The following is a 20,204-nucleotide window of genomic DNA, read 5'->3' on the forward strand; positions in this document are numbered from 1 at the left end:
ACATACCAACATATTTGAACTGGCGTGTTTATTTCGTAAGGCTGTGGCTGGGCTGTGTGATAATTAGCAAACTGATAGACAGGACCTGTCATTAGTGGGGATACCAGACAACATAGATAAACATCACCAAGTCTGGGAAGAAGAGGCCTAAATGGAAAGTGAGATCCCATGGGGGAATGAAAGTGAATACACCAGAAAAGAAATTCAGAGAGTGAATGCCTGAGAAGTATACTGAAAATAATGGCAGAGAATTGTCAAGGGAAAAAAATACCGTAGCTCCTTCTCCCAAATGATCAAGGCTCCAAAGAGATGAGTGGTCTACAGCAAAATAACTCGATGATAACTTGCAGGGCCCAGCATAGAGCAGAGATCATTCCATTTCCAGGCTGAGACACAACAGCACCTGGGAGCTATGGAGGCCTGGAGGTGTTGCTCATCACCCGAGGCTTCAAGAAAAATGCTGGTCCACCTCTTTAGCCTGCACTTAAAACTGAAATGTTCAATCTCAGGATCTGGCATTTTCAAGAGTTGTAATGGCTGTGGGCACTTAATGGTTAAAAACTCAGATATTATCTGTATCTCCCTGGTCCTTCATTATCCCCACCACCACATAATTTTTAGGTCAGATTGGATTAGACTTGTTTTCCCTCTATGTGCAAAGCCCAATGGTTTTCCTCATATTTAAGGGAATTCCCAGGGCCTCACAGTATTATGGCTACTTCTGGCTCTAACTTCCTGTCTCCACTAAATTACTGTTTTCTGCTCTGCATTTTTCACTTTTATCCATGCCCTGGCATTGATCCTATTGTTAACAAAAAAAAAAAATATATCCTTTTGATCCCTATAAAATAAACCCACTCATTTGTGGCCTTTTTTGTGGTTATTTTATTTTATTGTCGAGTATGGGAGAAGAGTATGGCATAAACACTGTAAAATACGAATATGTGACACGTCTAATTTTTAAGTTCTTTGGTTTCACCCTCTCATTACTTTTCCATACCTTCTCTCCCCTGTTCCATCTCTTTTTATTCAGTTCCACTCCTCTCAGAATAACAACAAATACATTTCTTCCATTCTGCTGGCAGAGAGCGCTGGCTCTTCTACACCAGTCCAAAATCTCTACCTCTCAATTTCTTCCACTTGTCTCAGAAGATGAGACATCAGGCAGGGAAAGAATGGAGGCAAACTTTATTCAGGTTACACTCCAAATGTTAGCTTTACGGTGATTCCCATTAATTGCATTTCTGTAGGAGAGTGAAAGTATGTTTTGTACCCAGATAATCCCGGAAGGGTTAGGAGATTGTGTAGAAACACATTAGCAATAATGACAGTCTAGTAAACGAATTGCCAGGAGGAGCGGAGGAAGTGTGTACACAGACACACAGTATTTCATGCCAGGATTTATTTCATAATATGTAACTTTTTTTTTTTTTTTTTTTTTTTTTAGTTTGAAAGTTTCTACAGAGAGTAGTAACTATGTGATTAACTTCACTAATACCTTTACTAGTAAATTCTCATGAATTAATGAAAGCTTAGGTAGGCTTTTTATTGAGTACTAAGTTAATTAAGTTAATTATCTCCCATTTTCTTGGGATTCAAGCATATGTTTTAATTAGCACAATAACATCTTGGATATCAGAATTCTAATCAAATGAATCATTCAAGATGGTTTAAATTTCTGTGTAGGTAAAGGTCAAACACCAGAACTGTAATATAGGAGCTATTTTAAATGGGAAAACTTTCATAAATATATAAATAATTCTCATGTTATTTAACAGAATATACTAATATAACTGAGTGTTTTTTCTGTGATTGTGGGTCATCTTGAAAATTAAGCATATTACCTTTTGTACATATAATACTATCTTAATGAAGAACAGATCACTGTTCCCAAAATCTAAATGGTCCTTTCTTAGTTTGTATTCTCTTAAACAAAGATTTCAGTGCAAGTGGTTTATTTGAGAGATGGTTCTATGAAACACCAGCAGCACAGTAGGGAAATGAGACAGTAAAGGAAGGCGGCCAAGAATAAAGCAAATTACAACTATGGACAACTGGAGCTTCATCCCTCTAGGGAACTCTGGTCGCCAGGGCACAACACATTCTTTAGACTTAACCAACGGGTAAGGAAGCTGAGATATTTACACATCAACTCCTGTCAGTCGTTGGTTGCAGGATACTTCCTGGTGGCATTAATTCTCTGGCACTTTGGACCTGCGATGCACCTGTAACAGGCATCTGGTGTAGGCTTGAGCTACCAAAGAAAACTCTCAGGCAAAGAGAGACTTATGCTGGCAAAAGCCAACCATAAAAAAAGATAGAGCCTCTGGAGATATGGGTGGTGTATCTATACCTTCTGCTACAAAGCTGGTAATAGGAGTTTGAGTCCCTTTGTTTACCATTTCTACTTCTGTCTGCCTTGTGGTTGATTATTTCATAGATTGTTTCTTGCCTGCTAATAGGCTTCCTTCTTACTTTTTTCTTTTTGTTTTCTGAGCTCTGTGTATTTAAAATGTACATCTCAAAAGCTATTATAATTGGTTATGAAACACAAGTAAATGCTTTTTGGCTAGGGCTCCTACAGACTACCCCTAGAAAAACATTTGTAGACCAAAATGCAAACTTAGGTTGTTTCAAAGATGTTTCTGATATCGTGTTCTAGCATCTGTTACCAATAAAATGAGACTGCTGAAGAGCTGAGTTCTGGATGGAGGAACTATCACCAAAGAAATGAACATACGTAGATAGGAATACATAACTGAAAAAAAAAAGGAATACATAACTGAAAGAGGTCACAAATGTCCATTGCAAAATTTAATATTATGACATCTTCACTAAAATTATGATGTGGATCAGGTCTCTGACCATACTGAAGTTTTTCAGGAGTCTATTGTAGGAGATTTCTTGGGAAGTTTCCAATATTCTGATCTTAAAATACCTCATGTTACAAACAGTAATAACAACATCAATGGTAATACTCGTAATATTAATTTGGGATGACTTACAAACTATATGACTTCTGAATAAAAATGATGGGCTGACCAAAGACATTTATCTCTCATTCCTTTGAAATATCATAATTGGTAGTAAAATGTTTAAAATTCTGTAAGCCTATGATAAAAAAAGTTAATAAAAGAGATGACAAAAGTGAACAAAAGAGTTCAATGAAATTTGATAGCAGACGAGCGAAATGAACAGTGATAAACAGCCCTGTTGAATGGTGCCCATCTGCTCATGCCAGAGAATCTCCAAGAGATTCACAACTTATGAGCACAGGCACTAAAGCACTAAGGAAGGTGCGTGATCAGGTGTAGGTTCCAAACAGAGGGGCTGGTTTAACCAAAGCATTTAAACTGCCATGTCCTTCCTCTCCCCAGTAGCCACAAGATTTCTCCTCCCCTCCAGGTCTATTTGCAACTTTTGCACATAGTGCAGCTGTTAGCACTACAAGACTAGAGAGTTATTCCCTGGATGAACTGAACTGAGAGGGGGGCCCTGGTGCTACCAGAAAACTTGAGATGGGGGCAGCCCGGGTGGCTCAGTGGTTTAGCGCCGCCTTCAGCACAGGGTGTGATCGTGGAGACCCGGGATCGAGTCCCACGTCGGGCTCCCTGCATGGAACCTGCTTCTCCCTCTGCCTGTGCCTGTGCCTCTCTCTCTCTCTGTGTGTGTGTCTCTCATGAATAAATAAATTTAAAAATCTTAAAAAAAAATCTGACATGCATTCAGAGCTGAAAGTGGCACACTGGGTGCACCTCTGCATAGCCTACTTGCCAATGTACTTGCTGAGTGAGCTCTGCCAGCCAAGTGTATTCCCATCAAGTAGAAGCCTGAAGAGTCCTCTCTGGAGACACTGCACAACTCATGAGAAGAAACTGAAAGACAATATGCAAGGACTCCCCAAAATCACGAGCACACAAAAAGTGATAAATCCAATCAAAGAGCTGCTAACTACTCAAGGCTCCCATAGAGAAAGCTGTCCAGTCCACAGTTGCCACACAAATAATGAGCTTTCACTGAGCAAATGCTCCCTCTTAAATATGAAAGCTCCCAACATTTGGGAGATCAAAACAAATGTTAAAGGGGTGGGGACAAAAAAAAAAAAGCATAAACCACGAGTAGAAAAACAGAGATTTGATTAACTATGATTAATATTCTCTATATAATAAAGTTGTCTAGTACCTGAAAATAAGAACAGTATGCTCTGATAAAGAAATGTTCTTGAAAAGTGAAGAACTTTTTGAAGCACTGGAAAAAATGAGCCTCCAAATTGAAAGATCCACAGAAATACCCGGCAAAAGACGACTAAGGCATAAAAATGTGAAATTTTAGAACAGAGATAAAGAGAAGTCTAAAGAGCTTCCAAAGGAGATGAGGAAGCCACATAGAAAGGGAAGAGAATCAGACTGAGACTAGAATTCACAGTGATTTTCAACTGGTGCTCTCTGCCCCACCATGCAAATCTATTAACAACATGGAGAGAAAAATGACATTTTCAGTCACTTTGTAAAAACTCAAAAAAATATAAGCGATCATAAAATTTTCTTCAGAAAACCAAAACAAAAGAAAAACCATAAGGATCTGAGAAAGAGGGGATCATCCAAGAAAAAAGGAAAAGATGCAGGATGAGTGCCATGTGTAGAAAGTAACCAGTTCACAGTAGAAAAGCGTTGAAAACTTAAAGAAAAGACAGAGTTGAAATACTGCAGGTTTGGACAATATTTTTCTTTTCTTTCTTTTTTTATTTATTCATAAGACACACACACACACACACACACAGAGGGAGAGAGAGGCAGAGACATAGGCAGAGGCAGAAGCAGGTTCCTATAGGGAGCTCAATGTGGGACTCAATCCTGGGACCCTAGGATCACGACTTGAGCCAAAGGCAGACGCTCGACCACTGAGCCACCCAGGTGTCCCTGGACAATATTTTTCTATAAACACATGGCAGAGATATTTAAACACAGAAAATCAGATAAATGGGGAATAAATTTATAATTAACTCCAAGAAAAGGGCAGAATTGAACAAGAGGCATGGTTGATTCAGTCAAACATTTGACTAGTCATATAAATACTAGGTGATTTTACTTATCACTAAGATTCAGTCACTGGGGTTGGGGAGTGGAGAAGAAACGTGCATGTAAAAAAAAAAAGGAAACGTGCATGTATGTGCACATTTGTATGTCCATATGTACGTGTGCACATAGCATGGGTACACTTGTGGGTGAACATCTAAATTGATATTATGAGGAAATTCCTCATCTCCCCAAGCAAGGAAACCATACATAATGCTTAAAATTTATAAACTAAGAATTTCATGTATGAGTACATTATTTAGAACTATGAAGGTAAAAGCTAGAAGAAAGAACAATAACTGCTACAGGTGGTTGCCACTGTGGACTGGAAAAAGAAATTAGAGATATAGCAGGGGACCACTATATTGATTATAAGAATTGATACTTTTTAAACTAAATACATGCCTTATTTTTATTTCTAAAAACCTGTATAGAACTGATATATAACATTTTAATAATTTTACTCGCCAATTCATAAAAGACCTGAAATTCAAGTTAGTCTTTAAGGCCTGGTCAGCTTGCACTATGGTCAACAACAGAGCTGAGAGAGAGAAGGTAGAAAATGGGTGTTTATGACATTCCACAAAAACTGCATTATTTAATTAATACAAATTGATTTTCAGAATATATTTTAGTAAATATTTAGACCACTTATTTTCCCATCCCTCTATTCTGAATTAGTCAAATATTTTAGTCCAGTTAGAAAGACATGGGTAAGAGAGCTCTGGATCTCACTGCAGACAATGGTATTCCTGAATATAGAGGCTGAAATGTGATCCTTCAATTTGAAAGTATTTTAATTCTTCCACTACAAAGCAGAAGAGCAAACAAATACTTTGGACAATAAAAATCCATTTTGTAATATTCCTTTTCAGAATCATCAACATTTTGATACAACATAGAGTCCATTTTTCATCATGCATCAACTTTTTAAACACATTCCCTTTGCTTGTGTAATGAAGTTGAGGTCAGTATAACTCTCTGACAGTGTATTGTGGTTTTGGGAAATTAAAGGCACTAAGTTTTGCTTACATAGGCACATTTTGCCGGTGATGAAGCAGAAAGAAAAGTATGAAAGGAACAGAGGAGTTTTTCCTTCCTATTTCTTTATTTATAAGAAATTCATAAATTTATCTATTGAAGACTGTCAAAAAGCAACATATACATCATGAGTTAACTTTAGAGCTGTTTGATTTTTTTTTCAACCATAGAAAAAGGTAATTTTCTTTTAACTTTTTAAGTTCCTAATTTTTTTAGAGTCCATTTCTTATTTGGTTCTTAATTACATAAACATCAGAGAAAAGTATTTGAAGAAATTAAATTATCATTTAACAATTTCTCCAGTTTATATCAAATGGTTTAAACTCTTATTTTTTCAATTAAAATAGAAATTTGAGTGTAACAACAGTCCTTAATAAAGCACATTTATATGGTGTTTATATTGCCAGTCTACTGTACTGTAGTCTTGCCTACATTTCAAATTATTCAAACCTGCATACATATACCACAGTAAACTGAGGACCAGTAAAAAGCCCTATTATTTGTGGGTTTACTGAGCACTAACAAAAACTTAAAATAATAATAATTGGAAAAACTAGTAACAATGGTGTAACTATATTATGAAGTGGGAAAGGAAGAGGAAAATCAGTTATTCTCATTACCATGTAATAAGTCAATAGTGTTTAAAGTGAATATATCAAACATTTTATTTAAAGCTAAAGATGTTGTTACTAAAAGCATAAAAGTCAGAAACTGTTAAAATTGGCTAACAAGGGAAGCAGAACTGGGAGTAAGGTGAAATGGGGCAGAGAACAAGTTTCTTTCATTGTAAGCTTTTCTGTACTGATTGATATGAATTTTTAAAGCTATATATCTGTGTTTAAATTTCCAAAACTTTACAAGAACATGTATTTTATGTACATGCATTTCATCTTACACAAACACACGTATATATTACATATGTGTTATATATATAATATATATTACACATATTACACATGTGTACATAATTAAGCACTCCATACTTTTACCAACACGAAATACATCTTCACAGGTTTGTACCATTAGGGGAAATCCCTCAGAAATCCGGGGTGGACCCAGATGGTGAGTTTGCAATGCATGACCAATAACCTATTTCTGAACTTTTAATAAAATAAAAAGTTAATAAATGTAAAATAAAAAAACTTCAAACCCTTTTAGAGACTTCTCAATAAGAGTTTCTATTTTGGGTTTTTTTTTTTTTTTTTAGAATATTTTGCATTAGTTGAAAAAATCCCCTGCCATCTCATTAAATGTATAAATCATTTGTTGGAACCACACAGCAGAAGTGGCTTTTAGCAAGGGTATCATTTTTTGTTCAACACTAGTATGTAAAACATTGTTTATGTTCTGAAGCAGTCATGGGGTTGGCTAATCTCACATGAGTGAGTCTCCTTCAATTCTCCAAGTAGCTTCCACAGGATGTTAATAATATCGTTTTTAGAAATAATATTTATTATTTTACAATTGCACCATCCTTAAAGCACTAAGTATCTATCAATCTATTTTGGCATCTATGTTAGAAATCTGTATGGATATTCAGATGTTTTTTTTTTTTTTTTGATATTCAGATGTTAATTGTCAATTTCTCCAAACTAAGTGTTTGATGGAAACAATGCAGAATGGACAAAAGTACTATCTCCATCCTCATTCTGGTCTGGACCATCCCCCCCCCCCCCTTTCCTATTGACTAATTTCCTACCATCTTCTGATTTGCTTTTATGTCCTATGGCAATTTATGACCTTTGGATGAGGAAGGAAAATAAAGGAGAAAGATAAGAAGTATTTTTCTTTCCCCAAAAGGTTACCATAAAGACATTTCACCATTACGCAAACATTTTTCCTTTCCGGTGATTCCTGGTCTCCTAGTCTCCACTTTCTTCTTGGATATAGGAAATTTCCACTCATTTGTGTTGTTTAGCTCTTTGAAGCCCTCTTTTATTGAATTGCATAAGGAAAAAAGGCTTTACACCCAGACGAACGTTTCACAGAAGGACAAAGACAGCAAGCAAGAAAGCAGAAATGAAATGCAAGTAAACCCTAGAAAAACTCCGATAACTGAAATCGCTATTTCAACTTAGGTTTTTTACTTCTGTGTTTCCTTTGGCAATGTATATAATTCAAATATATATGCTCTAGACTGGGTAGGAAATTGTTGAAGTTGAAGGGAAGAGCAATGGAGTCGGGGAATGATTACCTTCTAATGCTTTGTACTCTTTTTTTTTTTTCCCAAGATTTTATCTATTTATTCACGAGAGACACACATAGAGAGAGACAGAGACACAGGCAGAGGGAGAAGCAGGCTCCATGCAGTGAGCCCGACATGGGACTCGATCTGGGGTCTCCAGGATCAGGCCCTGGGCTGAAGGCGGCGCCAAACTGCTGAGCCACCGGGCTAATGCCCTAATGCTTTGTACTCTGATAGAGGATAAGCTACATTCCATACCAAGTCCCCATTCCCACTGATTCCTATCTTCTTGTGTATCTACCACTACCATAAAATGTAATGTTATTAATATTGTTACTGAAAATTATTTACAAATTGGAAGCACTGTACCACTTTTAGAAGTGATCTCCTAGAACAAAACCCAAAAGAATGCTCCTCGTATATAATTACGAGTTTAAGTCAGCTTCAATGCTCTATGAGAGACTACTGAACAGTCAGTAAAGGGACAAAAAAGAATAAGCATTAGTCTTACTGAACATAGCTCAGAATTTTGAGTAAAGGACCAGAAAGTCCATTCAGTCTGAAGATCCAAAAAAAAGAATTTATTACACTTCCTTCATTAGGCTTATAAATATATTGGTTTACCTTAATAATCTTTTTGTTTGCACTTATATATAAGCCGCTACGCTAACATGCTACACTATACTTCTAATATACTACACTAGTATTTAGTATTTTAGCTCCAAAAATATACTAGCTTTATGAAAAATAATCAATTTTGACTTAAAATTTTTTAGAAAACAACTCATGGAAACTATATTCTGTATGAAGGACAGTTTCCATAAAATAGTAGAATAGCTTTTATTTAAAAAAAGATTTTATTTATTTATTCATGAGAGAGGCAGAGGGATAAGCAGGCTGCCTGCAGGGAGCCTGACTGGGACTCGATCCCAGGACCCACGGATCACAACCTGAGCCAAAGGCAGACACTCAACCACTGAGCCACTCAAGTGCCCATAGAATAGCTTTTTAAATTAAAATTGGTTTTTATCTTCAAAAAAATGTTTTTATCTTCTATATAGAGACAAACAGGATAAACATTCCAGTAAGTTCAGAACTCAAAAAGTAAAATCGTATTAACATTTTTCATCATTTAAATTCCACATGAATATATTAAATAGGAAAGTCATATCTTCTCATTTTAATATTATTTAAAGATTTTTATTTTCATTTGAACATTTTCCATAAAAATTATATACCAAAACTAATTACTGTTTTTTTGCAAAATGTATCAGGCTTTTTATCCTAATTAAAACTCTCAGAATGACTTTTGTATTGTGAGCCTAATTTAGAGAAAACCAATACAGATATTTTTTCAGTATTATCACAAACCTGACAACTTCCTTATTGAGCCACAATATTTCTTTCAGTAACTTTTAAATCTAATTTTGTGACATTACCCAGAGATTCCCAACAGTTTTCTCAGTGCTTCAAAATTCTTTTACAACACCATGGATTTACTTAATTAGACATACATCCATAAAGCTGAAGAAGGAGGAGGTGAAATGGGAAGAGGAACGATGGCAAAATGTACATCATTCAGCTTTAAATTTATGCAAAAGCCCTGCAAGTTTCACTCTCCAATTTTTTTCTCAAAAATTAGTAAAAGGTAAAATAAAATTTTCAAAGAGTAAAAGAAAATTTCAGAACCACTACCACCCCCTGGCCCCTCTCTCTTAAAGTTCCTCTATCTTTTTCTTTGCTGTGGTTCTAGAAATGGCCAGACGAAAATCACATGGAAATGATCTTTCATCCATGTGAATTTCTATGTAGAACCCCAAGAATTCTTTAACCCACCATTCTTCTGAAAGTTCATCTTTTTCTCTACTAAATCATCTCAGATTGCTGACTTTTACTGTTACATCTCTAAAATGGAGAATGTTGCTCTACATTCTGGCTTACCTTTCATTCAAAGACATTTTCACCAAATTTCTTATTGACTAGACAGATTTTTTAAAGCTCCACCTAAGACCCCTTTGCCTTTGAATTAGTTACTATCCTACATGCTCCTGACTGACCCCATGTATCCCTTTCTCTCAGGCTGTACTTCAGGATACTGTTAAGATCGAGTTGAGTTTTTTTTTTTTTTTTCCTTTTTAAGTTATGTAGGCTATCCTAAGTCACAGATCTTTTGTACTACAAATAGAACTGATGCAGTTAATTGAAGGCTTCCTGCTGCTGTATGCAGTCAGCTACTGAGGTAGTCTGGGATTTCAGGGAGTTCTTATAACATGGAGCCCAGAGGCAACTTTAATTTCTCTGATGCCCTTATGAGATTAACTTTGATAATATGTTTGGTGACACATTGACAAGAATTGGCTTTTTCTACCTTTTACATCTATTGTATTACAACTACTAGAGTCTGAGTCTTCAGATGTAGATGTAGAGTAGTAATAAAGATAGTGTCAGTTGAAATGTCTGTGACAAATTTTCCACTGCTCATAAAACACCATCTTTTAAAATATTTGAGCACCTTTATATGGGGTGGCCATTGAGTTCTAATAGTTTATTTGCAGTGTTCACAGCATGTTCCTTTCGGTGTGGGAGTGGTCAGTGGGAGAGCTTCTGCATCACTCTAGGAGAAAGATGATTCAGGATACAAGAATTCTCAAACAGTAACTTAAAAATAATGCTATTTAATTTCAACAAAGTATCATACATCAAGAAATTCATATAATAATCCATTATATACTTTGCAGACTTTTCCCATGAAGGTTGCAGGTTTCCTGAGGGAAGTGATTCTTTGTGCACCCCTCAAATAGTAACTAAAACCATGAGTGAACTTCATCTAGTACAGAACATTTGCTGGGTGACATGTAAAGACACAAAACAGAGAAACTACAGGACATTATGTCTTAGGTAACAAAGAAATATGGACTGCTAGAGAGGCAGCCCTGGCAGTTAGCAACTACAGTCAGGTGAACTAGGAATCATATGTGTAAAGTAAACGATACTTGTAGGAAAACAGTTCAGGAACTGTATGTTCTCAAAGTGGGATGGGAGCAAGGCCAAAGAATCCAAACTCCAGAAAATAGACTGTGGGGCATCCTACTCCACTCTCCAAGGCCAGACTTAGTTTACAAGAAATGGCAGTCCAATATTCAAAGAGAAATCCTATTTTCATCATGCCATTTATATATATATATATATATAATATATATATATATATATTATATATATAATATATATATATAAAAATTACTTCAGGAGCATTTCTAATTTTAAACGATACCCTACATTATACATGAAAAAAGGGAAGGTAGGAATATATAAAACAGTAGCTTAAAAAAGGTAAAACAATTCAGTGTTCACAAAAACATAAATTGAGCAGGATGGTTTATAATGAACATTATTTAATACCCATATGGATTAGTTTACTAAAGACTGCAGATGAATTATAGGATTACAGTTTTTTGGAGAGAATTAGACTTATTTTTTTTTAAGATTTTTATTTATTTATTCATGAGAGGCAGAGAGAGAGAGAGAGAGGCAGAGACATAGGCAGAGGGAGAAGCAGGCTCCATGCAGGGAGCCCGACGTGGGAATCGATCCCAGGTCTCCAGGATCACGCCCTGGACTGAAGGTGGTGCTTCACTGCGGGGCCACCGGGGCTGCCCTAGAATTACTTTATAAACACTCAAACTTGGCTATTTTAAAGACTTATCTTCTGTGATTACCAAAGTGATTAAGAAATTTCAAAAGAAAAAGAATTGAAGACTTTGGTATTTCTATCATTTTAAAATACCTACCCCAGGGGTGTCTGGGTGGCTCAGTCAGTTCAGTGTCTGTCTTTGACTCAAGTCATGATCCTGTGGTCCTGTGATGGAGTCCTGCATCGGGCTCCCTGCCGCACAAGGAGCCTGCCTCTCCCTCTCCCTTTGCCTGACTCTCTCCCTCCTTGTGCTTTCTCTCTCTCTGTGCCAAATAAATAAATAAAATCTTTTTAAAAGTATATAAAATAATAAAAGTCTACCCTGATAACATTTATCAGTTTTAAATTCCCAGTATTATTTGATATATAGTATTATATCTGATTCTTGTCCAAGCCATTACATGTGTCAACACATTTGCTCTGAAATTAAATTTATCAAATAATTAGTAATTTTTGTCCTATAAAAACAATTGAAAAAGGGCAAACATGCCCTTATAACATGCAAACCTAGGAGGCTTCACTGATTCAGGCTAGTTTCTTAGTTTTCTCTAGTTCATAATGAATGACATACTAAAAACTTAAATATGTCACTATTATTAAATCTTAAGATGATTTTGGAGTCTCCCAAGATTTCTTGATGGTGTATTACATTACATTTAGAAAGGCAACTTTCCTTCTGTATACATACTTTTCTATCTTTATTTCATATCATATTTAAATCACTAAATTTTATTACAAATACCTCCTACCCAAAATCTTTTAGGCAGACTCCGTGTGTCGTGTGTGTGTATACACACACACACACACACACACACACACACCTCACAGCTACATTTATTTTTTGTGCACCTCACAGCTACATTTATTCACGCCACAGCGGACACAGCACGTCTACAAGTGTACGTCGGGGCTCCATGTTCCCGGCTAACAGAGCGTGTGGAGATTTACAGCCAGACTGACGTTCCATCTGATGTGTTCTTGGAGCTGATTAATGATGGCCATGAGCAGGCTCAGGGCTCGAGGCTTTCAAAGCTTTACTTCTTTCATCAGCACTCCTGATTTTATAAATGATGACACTCATCAACCCCATTCCTAACAAAGTCTCCTGGTAAGCTTGGGTATAGTAGGGATTCATGGGGACCCAAACATTTTTAATAAGATTTTGAAGCATCTCGACACAAGACCCCTGGCTCAGGCCACTGCAATACCCTCCATGTATATTTTGAACCAGGTGTTGAGGTGGTAATAATCCAGTAAGGAATTTTTTTTTTTATTTAAAGATTTTATTTATTTATTCATGAGAGACACAGAGAGAGAGAGAGGCAGAGACACAGGCAGAGGGAGAAGCAGGCTCCATGCACCGGGAGCCCGACATGGGATTCGATCCCGGGTCTCCAGGATCGTGCCCTGGGCCGAAGGCAGGCGCCAAACCACTGCGCCATCCAGGGATCCCGTAAGCAATGTTTTAATTCATATCTACTCACTCCTATTCACTCTCCAAATCTCTATCTCTCTTAATCTCTAAAGAGACCCAGAGAAAGAAACAATATATATATAGTATATATATAAATATAAATATATTTAATATATATAATTTTATATATATAAAATTATGCAAAAGCCCTTATATATATATAATATATATGTATATTATATATATATATCTACTCTCTTAATCTTCTTCTTCCCCTAAGCTTAAACTTTATTTTCACATGTATTACTACCTTTTAAAATTTTATGCCATTAGCTTTAGATGTAAATATCTTAAATCCACAACAAATAACATACTGCTATCCTGAATCAAGCCTTTGTACAAGTTGTGTCCTTGCCCTAATTTAGACTAACCATTAAGAATAGAGTGTAAGCCCCTCCCAACCACAGCTCTGATAGCAGGCCTCATCACAAAGTAGATAGATGCCTGAGGCCAATTTCAGTTCCTTTAAATAAGAAAAGGCAATAGTCTACATCTGAAATTTACAACTGACTAGTAACTCTGAGTTTAAAATCCCTGCAAAACTTAGGGTTTTCTTCAAGTATAAAAAATGGTTAACTTTCAGTTCTCAAAGAAATACAACAGTTAATTACATGTAGATTATCCTTCTCATATTCACTATATATGTAAATATATGTATACATGTAGATGTATGTGTGTTGTGTGTGTATGCCAAGGCCCAATTTCCTCAGATCTCTCATACTTGATTACCCTGAGAATAGCCAACCCAGCCAGATGCTGAAGTTTCCATAGGATACCTTTTGCTTTATGCTTTCACTGCTTAAGGTTTTTCTACTCTCATCCTTCCTTCCCTCATTCAGTAAAAATTGATCAATGTTCCCCACCAGGCTCTACTATACATCTGTCAGTCCAGATGGGTAGCAGGACAAGCAATGGGAAGAAAACACACACACACACACACACACACACACACACACACACACACAGATTTCAGGTTCCATGAGGGCAAGTGTACAAGATGCTTTGTTTTCTTCCCTCATTGATCTTAGGCACCTACACAATGTCTGGTACATAAGAGGCACTCAAAAAATACTTGTCAAATGAATGAAGAGTGGTGTCACATGTACTCAGTCATAAATACTAGAAAAAAAGAGTCATTCTAGATTTTTTTCCTAGTCATTCTAGGTGCTCTAGATTTTTGCATTAATTCCTGATTTCTCTATTTGTGGTCCTTCCAGCTCCTTCTCATTATTCTATTTCTGCCCAGGCACCTACAACTGTAAGTTAAGAGTTAACAGGCTGTACAATAGGCACACAACCCATTTTAAGGAGTGTTCCATCTGCAACCAAAGTTGCATTTCTTTTTTTTTTTTTTTAAGGATTTTATTTATTTATTCAAGAGAGTAAGAGAGAACATGAGTACAGAGGAGGGGCAGAGGGAGAAGCAGACTCCCCGCTGAGCAAGGAGCCCAATGTAGGGCTCCATCCCAGGATCTGGGATCATGACCTGAGCTGATGGCAGACCCTTAACCGACTGAGCCACCGAGGCACTCCTTTTTTTCCAAAGATTTTCAGTCTCCTCATTTTTTTCCCACCACCTACAAAGAAGGTTCTGGATAGGAACAAATGAAATATCATCCACTGAAAGTTCATGGCACTTGATACTCACAGATTATTATTACTTTTTAAGACACATCTTTGATCTCATTTCAGTTGTACCACCTAGAAGGTCTAAATAAATGGGGCAAGAAATAAGAAATAAGAGCCATTTTATATGCTTGCTTCTTTGTAAACTGCCTATTTCTTGTTTTCGTATTAGCAAATAAACTTCTGAGTGAAAGCTAAGATACTATATCCTGTCTAGTTGTAGGTCTGGGAAGAATTTGGCTAGGAATAAATGATCAAGCCTTAGTATCAAGAGAAGAAATGGAAATGTGGGTAGAGAGCTGGGAGTGTGCACTGAGTACACTGTTCGAAGGTTCTGGCTCCTCAGAGTCTCTCAGCCTGTAGCCTCACTCCCAGAGTCTTCCACATCCATATGTCTCTGATAAAATTTCTATCCCTATATCTAAAGACGTATCTACTAATCAGACACTTCATGGTCTAAAATCTTTCAGTGTGTGGCTCTTACTTCTGAATGGCCCGAAGAGTTTTTTTGTGCTTGGAAGAGCCAACTTAGCCATTCACAGAGAGGCAATCTCTCTATAAATGAACAGATTTCCACACGTGGGCTGTAATATATGCATAACACATTTCTCTCAGTGTTAATTTTGGTCTAACATCCTCCTGATGGTCTTGATTACCTTGGAGACTTACATCCTGTGTTCGTATATACGTGGTTGTTAGTCACTTCTACTAAGTTGTCTCACCACCATTTTACAAGAGTGATAATAAAAGACATAATATTTCAATAACTCATTTTTCCTTGGACAAATGTTTATTCAACCTTCTGTTTCAAGGCACTTTTCTAAGACTTAGTTAAATCTAAATCCTATGTAAAATAGACAAATTCTGTGAAAGTCCAGCTAACCTTGTAGTAAAAATAACTGGAACCATTTGAGGATATCTAGCAAAAAAGTTTTGTTAATTGAATGTCTATCTTTTAATTTTTAAGTAAAAAAGTAAGTACCTTAATATAGATTCCCTTTAACTGGTTTTATTATTCTTTTTCTAAAAATTGGAAATTCTGGACCATTGTTTATGATCAGTCATGTTCTTTATATGGCACCAATGCAAATACTGTGTGAATCAATATTCTGAGAAAGCCATACAATAAGAAAAAACATGGTGAAACAGTGTGGCAATACATGTCTTTTGGAATAGCATATTAACCGTGAATAGTAATAGTAATAATTCTTAAAATTGGAATTATTAAGCTTTTATCCACTTTTCTTATTTTATTCAGGGTGTGCTAATCAAATAGATGCATAACTGGGCACTGAATCCATGTAAACAATCTATGTTGTGACAAATCTCAAGGCATCTGGTTAAGTCAGATATCTCCCTTTGGGAATTAAAATGAAACTTGAAGTGTTTGCTCTCAAAATCTGTACCCTAGTAGATAGCATCCAACACAGAATCAAACATCCCATCTAATTTTTCCAATGCCATGTTTCCAAAAGGAAATTACATTAAATTCCTCCATTCAAAATGCAAAAAGCAAGACATCCAAGAATGAGATTTCCAGCAGAATGTAATTTTAAATACAGGATTTTTTTTTCCATTACTGGAGATATCAAACATTTTAAAAGCCTGTTCTTTCATAATTGGATTCCAGATCATTATTTTTTTGGCCAAAAAGAAAGGTTTTCTGCATTCTTAAAATAATTAGGCAGGATTTCAAATCAAATTATCCAATTTCAAAGCTCTATTTTTCTCTCTAAAATGCCTGTTAGGGAAGGACTGCTGATGACTAAGCTCTGTGTCATTCTCATGGCTTTATTAGGAGAATGTTCTAAGTCCTTCACTTTCTATGTAATCAGAACTATAATTTCTTCAGGTTATTTTAAGACCCAGCTATGGCTAAAGCAGGAAACTCAATTTTATTCTGAGCTCTAGACATGTCGACACAGCAGAGCAGGGCTCCAGCTCTCTGGGCTATCTTCTTTCATAAACCTTCTTGCTTGGTGCCGGACCAGGGCTCTAGGATAGTTTTACTCCACTCTCTGGGTATCAGGTAACTCTTTCCAAGACACTGAGGATAGTAGGACTGTTATTTTGGAAAATGTGTGTTGACATAGCATTACTCTACAAATGAAGAGCTTACTTGTCCAGAAAGCACTACTGACTCTTCCTCACATCAATTTGAAAACCATATTCAACAGAAGGGCAGTTGAGAAAACCAGGTGCCAGAAACATTTGATAAAAAAGCAGAACAGAAAGCTCTAACTACACATGTCTACTTTAGTTCATCATATTCCCTTAGAATTTTATAACTTAATTAACCAACTCTATTTAAGCAGGCTGGTTGCCTCTAATTATGCTAAAAAATTTCTGTGCTGCAAAGTGATATTAATAGTGAGTGACATTTCTGCAAGTAACAGGTAACCCACTTCTATAACCATGAACTATATCTAAAGTAAAGGGGGAAGAAGAGGACAGTATAATAAACTATAAATAAAAATTATCTGCAAGAGATGGTCCTCAGAATGAAAACAAAAACACAGCATCATTACTTTAGTATTCTGATCTATACGGAAAGGCTCTCATTGATATGTATAATCAATCTTTTTTTAAAAAGATTTTATTTATTTATTTGAGAAAGTGAGAGGGAGAGAGAGAATGAGAACGAGGAGGGAGGGGAGGGGCAGAGAGAGAAGAAGCAGACTCTCCGCTGAGCAGGGAACCCAACATGGAGTTTGATCTCTAGACCCCAAGATCATGGCCTGAGTCAAAGGTCGATGCTTAAGCGAATGAACTACCTAGGTGTTCCAGACATGTATAATTAATCTTATTACTGAAATAAATTTATTAATATTTTCAATTTTAACTTAACACACTGACATAAAAATGCTTTCTTCCTTTAAATTTATATGGTGCACTAACAATTTATCTTTGCTGTTTCATTCTAGAATTTTTCTTTAGATTAAAATGCTATTTTTCTATTGCTCCTATAACAGTAATATAGCAATATCATCATACATCTATTAATTAAGCTTACCATCCCTATTGTATATAATTACACATTTTGGGATTTTTTTTTCACACTCAACATTATATCTATCCCATTCTTCCATGTTAATATATTTAGACATTACTTATTAATCTTAATGACTATATAGCATTTCAGAATATGGATTATGGCAACTGATTTTTATACTGTCCAATTCTTAAACCACCTTCAATTTTTCATCACTATAAATAATGAGGCAAAACAAATACCCTAGCATACAAAATCTTGTGCCCTTTCCTCCAGCCCTACTATAGGAGTCTTTTTATTTTCACTAACATAATGGATGTGAAAATGGCACCTCATTGATGTTTTAAGCATAACTGAGAATGATCACCTACCCATTTATGTAATGGCCATTTTTGTTTTTTTCTGTTTGATATGTTTTTCATACCTTTGACCATATTTCTATTGAGTTACTGGTATTTTTCTTATTGATTTATTGTTTGTATCTGTACTTTACAGATCTTCACTTTTTGGGTGTTTGATACATGTTAATAACTCTTTTCCTCTATCTGACATTAGTGAAAAACTCTGGCATCATTTGTCATATAATTTGTTTCTGACTTAGAATGCCAAGTCAAACATCACTCTTTTTTAAGTTTCTCTAGATAGGATTACACTGACAGAGATCTTTCCTAGAATGAGTTGTGATGACCTCACTCATAAGCTCATTAATATAAATAGAAATATTTTTCCCAAGGCATAATATCTAAACTATAGTTTCTGCTAGCATCTTTTTCATTTTGGTCAGTGAAGTAGGGCCTTGTAAAACCAAGCTTTAGTTTCATTCTACACAAAGAGTTTCTCAGTCACTTAATGGAGCCAACCAATATATGTAAAACTAATAAACAAGGCACTGGGCTTCTGGATGTAGAGATTAATTCTCCATCATAAAACAGCTTTATGGGGCAGGAGATACATCCTATACTTCATATATCTGTTTTAGTTCATATAGGAGTAAACATTTCAGATGGCCGAAGCTTCTCCTCAAAATATTTTTTAAATGCCATTTTACTGTTTTAAGGATCTCTTTTCAAAATTGCTTAGATATATCCCTGCTTTTAAAGATGCCCACAATATGGAGAACATAGAACCATCATGGGGCCTATCAGTTACTGCTTTGTGACACGGTGGTTCCCTTAGGGCTTGTTATGCACAATGGCTAGTCCTTCTGAAATGAGGCTGGTTTTAGTTCTATTTCTACTTTTCCAATATTTCTGTGCGTGTGTGTGTGTGTGTGTGGGGGGGTCCTTCTGGATCGCTATTGTGCATTGTGGTTGTGGGTAAGCTTAGCTTGAGTACCCTACCTGTGCCTTTAATGCATGCCTTCTGATCCCAGGTCTGAGAACCCAAATAGCTACATTTTTTATCACTCCTAAAATAATTACTTACATTTACTGGGGTCACACATTTCTTGGAGAATTAGGCAAAAAATGGCCAGTCTTCTAAGAAAAATGAACATGTACACAAATATATTAGTGTACAGAAAATTTCAAAGGATTCAGGGAGTGCCTAAAGCCCATTCATGGATCCCTTGGGTTCTCCTGGTCCTATTTTGGTTCACTTCTATCTCCTGATACTGGTTCATATTGAAAAGGTTTCTGAATAAGTGAATCATTAATAAGTCAGTATGGTCAGAGAAGCCTAATCCCAATAAAATCAAGCACTGTGGGAGATACTAAACCAAAAAATGAGAGTTACGTGAATATGCATAATGCCCTTTTAAATGTCCAATTAAAACATACAAAGCATGTGATCATCTGTCGATGGTGAAATTTTCTCATGTTATTTCAAAAGAGAAAACAATGAAAAGTATGTGTGCACACTGCATAACACTGTAAATGTGAGCATGTGAGTATGAAGATGGAGAAAAGAAAATGAAGAGGATCATTTGTATTTTTAAAACAAAAATTTGTACTTTAGCCAGATGAGCTGTCATTCCAGTGACTACTTCAGAAGTACAGTCAGGAGTTCCTTAGCATGTGCAAGAAGATTCTTGTCCTCACTGCCCTGTTTCTTGTCAAATTTGCATTAGAAGCCCACTTTTTCACTCTGCTGTCATAATCCTGGCAGAAAACAGATGGAAA

At 36.0% G+C, this 20,204-nt stretch overlaps 1 protein-coding gene and 1 pseudogene across 30 annotated transcripts in view; both read right to left on the reverse strand.

Moving 5' to 3' along the window:
* The window catches only part of HDAC9 (histone deacetylase 9), a 911,611-nt gene that overhangs the window by 475,638 nt on the left and 415,769 nt on the right, over nucleotides 1–20,204 (reverse strand). The gene's annotated exons all lie outside the window — the stretch shown is intronic.
* LOC140609502 (ATP synthase subunit ATP5MJ, mitochondrial pseudogene) lies at nucleotides 12,981–13,163 on the reverse strand (annotated as a pseudogene).

The sequence above is a fragment of the Canis lupus genome, chromosome 18, assembly GCF_048164855.1.
Source record: "Canis lupus baileyi chromosome 18, mCanLup2.hap1, whole genome shotgun sequence".
NCBI classification, from domain to species: domain Eukaryota; kingdom Metazoa; phylum Chordata; class Mammalia; order Carnivora; family Canidae; genus Canis; species Canis lupus.